Here is a 9,573-nt window from a genome sequence, read left to right on the forward strand (position 1 = left end):
TTAATGAATATTTCTCCTCTGCCTTTACCGTGGAGAAAATCATGAAGACTTGGGAGGTTAACCAAGGTAGTAGTGTTATCTTGGTGTGAGTCAATATCACAGGAGAAGACGTGGTGGACCATTAGAATGTATGAAGTTGAATAAATCTCCTGATCCTAAACAGATGCATCCAAGAACACTGCAAAAGACTACAGAAGAAACTACGGGGACACTGGTTAATACTTTTGCATCGTCGTTAGCTATAGATTAGGTTTGAGAATATTGGAGAGTAGCAACTGTTGTGCCATTTTTGAAGAAGGGAAGCAAAGAAAAATCTGAAAGCTATAGACCAGGAAACCTAACAACTCTGATAGGTACGTTACTTGATAAGACTCTGAGGGATGAGATATACATGCATTTAGAAAGATAAGGTTTGTTTAGAAATAGTTTTTTGACAGATTCCCTACAGTATGGCAACAGGCCATTTGGCCCAACAGGATCACACCGACCCTCCAAACAGTAACCCACCCAGTCCCATTCCCCTACGCTATATTTACCCTTGACGAATGCACATAACACTATGGGTAACTTAGCATGGCCAATTCACCTGACCTATACATCTTTGGATTGTGGGAGGAAAATGGAGCACCCAGATGAAACACACACAAATACAGTGAGAATGTGCGAACTCCACACAGAGAGTCACCCGAAGCTGGAACCAAACCCGGATCCATGGCACTATGAGGCAGCAGTACTAGCCACTGAATCACCATGCCACCCTTGCTTTTTCAACATAGTTCAATGACACAGGTACGAAATCTATTCTGCCCTTCACCCATGATACAATATCTCATACCATGGATAATGTATTCTCCACTGAAAATGCCATCTTATTATTTTTTACTAATTCGTTTGTTATTACTAATTTTAATAATTATTGTTAATAGATGTTTTTTGACTGGAAAGATTGAATGGCTTTGTGAGTGGAAGATCATGCATCTCAAGTTTGTTTGAGTTCATCGACGAAGTCTTCGAGGAGACTCTCCTGTTCTCCTGTTCCCTGGATGCTGCCTGACCTGCTGCGCTTTTCCAGCAAAATATTTTCAGCTTCATTGATGAAGTGACCAGTAATGTTGATGAGGGTAGGGCGGTATACGTAGTCTGTATGGTTTTCACTGAGGCCTTTGACAAGGTTGCCATTGATAGGCTGTACTGGAAGGTTGGCATCGCATGGACCCCAGAGGGAGCTGGCAAATTGTACACACAATTGGCTTCATGGTAGTTAGCAGAGGGTAATAGTGGAAGGGTGCTCTCGGACTGGAGGCCTGTGAAACATGAAGTGCCTCAGGGGTCGCTGCTGCGCCTATTGCTGTTTGTTATCTGTATCAATGATATTCTTGCGAATGTACAAGGCATGATTAGGAAACTTGAAGATGACACTAAAAGAAGTGGTATCGTTGACAGTGAGGACATATATCAGAAATTGCAGCAGGACCTTGATCAAACTGGAGAAGTTGGCCGAGGAATATTTTGGCAACGTTAGATCAAGATAGGAGTTTCATGGTGATTGGTAGGACTTTAATGAGTGTAGTTGAGCAGAGGGACCATGGAGTTTAGGTCCACTGTTCTCTGATAGTGGGGTCATAGTTAGACATGGTAGTGAAGAAGGCTTTTCCCACATTAGCATGCATCGGTCAGGACATGGAGGAGAGCAGTTGGGAAGTTATGTGCAGTTATAGAGGATGTTGGTGAGGCTGCACTTGTAGTGTTGTGTTCAGTATCATTCACATTGCGATCGGAAGGATGTTTTTAATTTGGAATGTGTGCAGACGGAATTTACAAAAATATTGCCAGGTCTCAACAGTATGAATTATAGGGAGAGGTTGGACAAGCGAGGACTTTTTTCTTTAGAGAATAGGAGACTGGGAGGGATCTTATAGAAGTTTACATGGATAGGATAGATCCAGCCTTTGTTTTCCCTAGAGTTGGGGAATCGAGGAGGCGAGGGCATCAATTTAAGATGAGAGAGGAATGAATAAAAGGGAAACTGATGGAAACTGTTTTACACAGAGAGTCGTACACAAAGGGAATGAGGTGCCAACGGAAGTTGTTGAAGCATTTATATTAACGATATTTAACTGGCATTTGGGCAATTACATGGATAGGATAGGACGAGAATGCTACGGGCCAAGTGCTGGGAATGAGGTTAGTGTGGTTGGATGTTTGGATCACCATGGACGAGTTTGGGCCAAAGGGCCTCTCTGCCTCATTCTATGCTGAAGGACTTGATGACTCTACAAATAGAACAGCATTTGGGTCAAACTCTCATTTTTCCTTAGGTCATGAGTTCGAATCATATTTGGACAATGTTCTTTCAAGTTAACTTTGCTGATATTTTGCTTTTCAGTTTATTATTGACAATACGTGTGTGTGCGTGTGTGTGTGCGTGTGTGTGTCTCTGTGTGTTTCTCAGTATTTTTCAAAGGAAAATATCACTTTACGTATTTACAATATCCTCTCGTCATTCCTCTTTCCATCATAGTTTGAGTAACTTTGTTTTGGTCATAAATGTGTTGTTTTTGAAGATTAAAGAAATCTGCCTGACTTGTTCCGAACACTGACCCTGACACACTCTGAGAACTATATCATTGGCCATATCACCAACATAGTTGTCATTATTTTTTGTGGCCAGTGGAGGAGTGGGGCTAGAAAAGGGAGCTGTGAGCCAAAACAACACAGGGAATTATCGATTCAATCAGCCAACGTCAGTGTCGAGGAGTTCATTGGAGGGGATTTACATCTATTTAGAAAGACAAGGACTGATTAGAATCAGTCAATATGGATTTGTGTGGTGGAAATAATGTTTAATTAATGTGATTGAGTATTATGAAGAGGTGACAAAGAAGATTGAAGAAGACACTGTGATATATATTGTTTACACAGACTTCAGCAAGGCATTTAATAACGTTCCCCATCGTAGACAGATTACTAAAATTAGGTTATATGTTATCTAGCAAAAACTAACCAATTGGATACAAAATTGGATTGAAAGTAATGGATTGTTTTCCAGACTGAAAACCTGTGGCCAGTGGTGTGCTGAAAGAAGCAGTGCTGAGCTCACTGCTTTTCATCACGGATATAAACAACTTTGATGTGATTATCAGAGGCATGGTTAGGAAGTTTACAGATAACATCACCAACGTGGTGCAGTTCACAGTAACGAAGACTATCTCAGAATATAACGGGATCCTTGACCACCAAGGACTGGTAGATTGAGTTTAATTTGGATATTTGTAAGGTTTTGCATTTTGGTAAGTTAAAGCACGGTAGTACCCTGGGGAAAGTTGTTGAACAAAGAAACCTATGGGTGAAGATTCATAGTTCCTTGAAAGTGGAGTTTAGGTCGGTAGAGTGGTGAGCAATGTAGTTGGCATGCTTGCCTTAATCGGTCAGAGCATTGAGTTAGGAGTGGGGTAGCGTTTTGCGCTTGTAAAGGACGTAGGTGAGGCCACTTTAAGAATACTGCGTACATGCCAGTTGACTCTGCTAAAGGATGGATGTTGTTAAGCTTGAAAGGGTGCAGAAAAGATTTACAAGGATTTTCTGGAACCTGAGGGTTTGAGCTACAGGGCGATGATGAACAGGTTGAGGTCTTTTCCCCTGGACGGTCAGAGGCAGAATTGTGATATGACAGAGGTTTAAAAAAGTCCTAATGGACATGGATAGTCTGAATGGGCAAGATCTTTTTCCCAGTGTAGGGGCGTCCAGAACTAACCGGCATAGTGTGAAGGTGACATGGCAAAGACTTAGAAGGGATTTGAGAGGAAAAGTTTTCATACAGAGGCTGGTGGGTGTACTGTCAGAGGAAGTGGTGAAAGCGGGTACAATTACACGTTTAAAATGTATCTGGAAAAGTAAATAAATAGGAATGGTTAAGAGGGATGTGAGCCAAATGCTGGCAAGTGAGACGAGATCTGATTAAGATGCCAGATTGGCATAGACAGTTTGGACAAAAGGTTCAGTTTCCATGCTGTATTACTCTCTTATTCTCACAACGGAATGAGGGAAAATTCTAAAAGGGCCATTCGAATGGGAATTCTCTTCCCCAGAAGTTTGTGGTGCCTCTCTGGTTACAAGTATTCACAGCTGAGTTAGTTAAAGATTTGACAGAGGTGTGTCACTGATAATGGGACACAGGCAGGAAATGAGGCTGAGACCACAATCTGATCAGCGACAATCTTAATGCCTGGTGGAGAAGGCTCAATTTCTCGAATGACCCACTCCTGCTCCTCAGTCCCATGTTTCTGTGTTCCATTCCACCTCTCTAACCTGCTAGACAGGAGCAGTTAGAGTCCACTTACTGTTATAGCATGGTGCACAGAAACAGAGGAGATGATTTCGTCCCTCAACACTGTCCCACACGGTTTGGGAGATTTGGAAAATGTAATTGGAACCCCAGGCTCGACCTAAAAGAGGTCGCTCATCTTCTTTACAGAACTTCCCCTCTCTGTAACTTGTGCTTCATTTGTAAATCATGTTGTGGACCCAGATTCACTGTGAATACAGCCCCCAAATCTCACTCAGCGATGGCTCACAAAATTCGCTGGTCTCCCTGATTGCAACATTCCATAAAAGACCTTCCAGGACAATAAACACCAACTAACTTTCCAATAACAGAATGGGAGAACATCAGAAACAAGGGCAGGTCATTCACATCCTAATCCTGTCTTGTCCTTCACGAAGAGCAAGGCTGATCTGCTCCAAGTCTCAAATCCTCCTCAATGTCCAAGTCTTCTTGAACACTTCAATAGAATGCAGAACAAAGAACAGTACTGATTTGGAGACGGCGGTGTTGGACTGGAGTGTACAAATTTAAAAATCACACAGCACCAGGTTATAGTCCAACAGGTTTAATTAGAAGCACACTACCTTTCACAGCGTCGATCCTTCATCAGGTGATAGTGGAGGGCTTATTCCTAACACATAATTGAAAGCAGAAGTTTGCAGTGAGATATAACTGAAATTATACATTGAAAAATTGATTGTTAAGCCTTTCATACGTTAGAATACCATGATAGTTTCACTTCCTTCATTTGTAAATCAAAAAACCTTTTTTTTAAGTTGCATTCTCTGGTTAGCTGTTAAAAATGGTGATATCTAGACAATATGGTAAGGTGTTGCCCCCCTGTGTTTTCTGTCTATGCCATGATGTTTAGAATGATTCTCATCTAAAAAGTGAGATAACACAGTTTTACATGAATTCATGCAGTTTTTGAGCTCAGAGTTCTACATGAATGCATGCAGTTTGGACCTTCAGCCCTCGACGTTTTACCGTTTAACCTACTCTAAGATCAGACTAACCTACATGCTTCCGTTCACTTTGTTCCATGTGCCTATCCAAGAGACTCTTAAGTTTCCCTCACGTATTTGACTCTACTACCACCGGTGTTGACTTGTTGGGCCGAAGTGCCTGTTTCCAAACTGTAAGTAATCTAATCTAATCTAACCGACCCTCCAAAGAGTAACCCACCCAGACACATTTCCCTCTGACTAATGCACCTAACATAATGGACAATTTAGCATGGTCAATTCACCCGGCCTGAACATCTTCGGACTGTGGTAGGAAACCAGGACACCCGGAGGAAACTCACGCAGAATGTGCAAACTCTACACAGACAGTTGCCCAAGGCTTGAATCGAACTTGGGACCCTTGTGCTGTGAGAAAGCAGTTTAAGCTACTGAGCCACCGTGCCAGCAGAAGAGCGGGCATTCACTGAAATTTACAAAATGTTCAGGATAAGTTGTCCCTCTTCAGCTCTGTGACCATGTGCAGCAAGACTTGGACAACATTCAAGATTGTGTTGTTAAAGTCTGGGTAACATTTATGTAACACACAGTACATTTCCACAGTAAAAGGAGGAGTTCATTCAGCACCTCAATCTAGTTTCACAAGAATGTGGGGAAGCCATTCATCCCATCAAAACTACTGGGCAAGAAGAAGGATAGATCATTCAGTCCCTCCTGCCTGTTGCACAGGAAGACAGGGAGTCTGCTCACTCCCACATGTCACATACATGGGAACAGAAAGAACCATTTCATACCCGGAGTCACTTACAAAGTAACAGGAAGAGGTTATTCAGCTTGTCAAGCCACTAACTCAGGAACAGGAAAGTGTCAGAGATGCTCCAACATCACAAACAAATGGATCAGGTGCTGCACAGACAGACTGCTTCAAATTGATCCACATGGCTTAATTACTCATGGTACATATGTGTTACTTTAACATGTTCTCTGGCAGTCGGAATGAAGCCAACATTTTTTAGCCATTCTCCAAGTTATCTTCCATCTCCAAGAAGGCAGACCCATGGTCTCCGTGGAGGTCAGAAACCGGTGTGGAATAACTAACTGTTTCAGAATTAAGGTATTTTGGCTGCTGACAGGATTGTGTACAAAGTGACATTCAATGCAGTGTCACACAGTAATTGTGCATTAAAGTGCTCAGAGTTGATTCAGAGCCTGAACCTCTCTGTCAATCGACATGGCGGCTCTGCAGATGCATGTAAACTGTCGTGAATCAAACATCTAATGAAAGGCATGAAATTTGCACCCTATTCAGCTATTTGGGACATAATGAGTTTCTGTCCATACCCATCAAGCTTCAACTTCTTATTCTCTCACAGCGCTACAGATTAAACAGATAGTTACTACACTTTCTCCTCATGATAACATCATGCCAGTGTTTAGTCTGGTCAAACTACTTTTCACTCTCTCAGTGACAAAGGGATCATTGTTTATAAAGCAGACCAAACCTTTACAAAATGCACCAAATACTCTCTCAAAAAATACGATCAGTGGGAAAGATATTCTAACTTTTGTACTTCAATAATTTTGCCTGAAGAGCCACATATCTTTTACCTCCTGCCCCTGTATGAATTCTGTCAGTGACGTATGACCAAGGACATCCAGGTCATTTTCAACAAAAGCACTCGCCAACCTCTCTACCATTTAATAAATATAAATGTACATGATGATATTTGTTGGTCACATCTGAATCATTTTCATACCTTGTGAACAGCTGTTGCCCAAACACTGATCCTGCTGCCAGAGAAAGTGTGGTCTGCAGATGCTGGAGATCAGAGCTGGAAATGTGTTGCTGGAAAAGCGCAGCAGGTCAGGCAGCATCCAGGGAATAGGAGAATCGACGTTTCGGGCATAAGCCCTTCTTCTTTCCTGAAGAAGGGCTTATGCCCGAAACATTGATTCTCCTATTCCCTGGATGCTGCCTGACCTGCTGCGCTTTTCCAGCAACACATTTCCAGCACTGATCCTGCTGCCACCCATCAATCCTTCAGTCCAGAGAAAAACAGTATTCTTCTCGTATCTCCATTACCCAAATTTTAATCCATGTGGTATATATTCCACCCCTACCTACCCATGGACTCGAACATTCCCTATTCTCCTGTCTTCAAACGTGTCAAACGTTTCATAAAAATACAAATACTCCATTCCCATTGGTTCTCAACTGTCGATGTCACAACAGATAATCTCCAGGTTTATCAAAGATAATTTCTCTTTCCTGAATCTAGGCCGAATGTACCAAATCAAATCATTATTCTCCAAGTATCTAGTTGTCACGTTCCTTATAAAACGTTCCAATATTTTATTCCCACAGCTGACATCAAGCTATTTAGTTTTCCGTCTCCCCTCTCCATCCTGTTTTAAATATTTAGGTTTACAATAGTTGTTTTCCAGTCTGCAGCATCCTTTCCAGAATCTAACTAGCTTTGAAGAATAATCAGTAATTCTTTCACTTGCTCTGTTCTGATCTCAATCACTCTGGAATGTAACTCATCAGATGCAGCAACTTATGAAACTTCAATTCAATTAGAGCTTAAATAACATACTCTTCATTGCTTCTGATATCCTGAAGTCTCCCATTTTTTCCAATCACTCTGTTCCCTAATATATCTGCAAGTTAGTTTCTGTACCTTCCCCTGTGGAGATGGAACCAATGCATTCCTCTTAGTAGGCAGGTAGTTTGTGACCGCTTGTGAATACATTGGAGGACTGCACTTCGGAGATGGTGGATATATTACCCACTGCTGCCTGCAAAGTTCCAGAATCAATCCAGTTTAATTCATCGTGAGTGTCAGTACAGTCCTGTCCCTGGTGTGAGACGGCAGGTTATATTGAAGTTCGGGGTACAGCTCAGTGATCACCTCAATTTTGAGACAAGCTGATTTTATACTTTACATCTGAATGCGTGCAGCTTAGACAAATGTTCCTGGAAATCCCAGAGAGTATAGTACAGTGCCCTGTTCCTCACAGTTTACACAGCTTCCTTTCTTTGTAGTCCCAGCTCCATTTGTTTACCATGGACCCAGACACACTGTAAATGCAGTATTCAGAGTGGGGTCCCCAGATCCTCGGGTTCCCTGAATGAAGCAAGTAGTTGACATCACAATCCTGAACAAAACCATCCACAGAGCCTCCACTGACTTTCTAGATGACAGCATCAAGTCAATTCCCCATACACATAGTGCATCCACTCAGTTTTAAAAATGTCTCGGTCTCCTCAGCTTCTTTTCCCGGCTGAGAAATCTGTTACATCTCCACACAGTCGCACAGTAACAGTTCCTCTCTCCAAAGAAGCAGTTGACAATGGAACATTACGTTTCTCTATATCTCAGCGACTATAAGTATTGCCGATGGAGTTGATCACCACACTCAGAGACGAGAGATAGAGGGAACATAACAAACGGTAAGCAGGGTCATCTCGTAATAAATATTATATTCAGGAATATGTGAAAAGGGGAAATGTTAGAATAACTTCCCATTCTGTTTTCCTTCCAGTCCATCATCAGCAATCCTTTTGCTTGCGTTTCCTCTCTCTCTCTCTCATGCTGGACATCATCCACTCAACACAAACCGCCCGCTCACCCTTCCAACCATCCCTGATATAATAATATTATTTCTCAGTTGCATTCAGTTTTGATAGTTTCACTAACAGCCTGCCATACCTGCTGTTTCTTCTGACACACTGCCATACCGTCTGAGATTCTCCAACATTCTTTCAGACGGTGGAGAATTTTATTTTAGATAGCCAGCATCCGCATTTCCTTGGTTATTTCACCTTTAATGTTGTTGTTTCCCGGGATGCCAGCATCACTGGCAAGGGCAGCATTTGTTGTCCATCCTAATTGCCCTTGACCATGCGGCCATTTGTCAAGGCAATATGGAGGCAACCATATTGTTGTGGATCTGAGGTGACACTTAGTTCATAAAGGGCAAAAATGTTAGGCTTCTTTACCAAAGGTTACGAATAAAATAAGAAAAGGAATGCTGATGGTTTATGGTTGCCATGAGTGAAATTAGGTTTCATTCCAAATTTTGCCATTGGAATTTAAATTTAGTCATCGGCAGTGATAGGATTTCAGACAATGGTTTTAGAGTTATAACCCGTGCCTCTGAATTACACAGTAAGTGACATTATTAAGAGTCCCTGTTGTGAAGTAAATGTCGAGACAAGAAGAATTTTGTGGTCAAATCATTTGTAACTGTTAGAGAGGTCAGAAGAGAACTGGAGCCATAAAA

The sequence above is a fragment of the Chiloscyllium plagiosum genome, chromosome 8 (assembly GCF_004010195.1).
Source record: "Chiloscyllium plagiosum isolate BGI_BamShark_2017 chromosome 8, ASM401019v2, whole genome shotgun sequence".
In the NCBI taxonomy this organism is placed as follows: Eukaryota; Metazoa; Chordata; class Chondrichthyes; order Orectolobiformes; family Hemiscylliidae; genus Chiloscyllium; species Chiloscyllium plagiosum.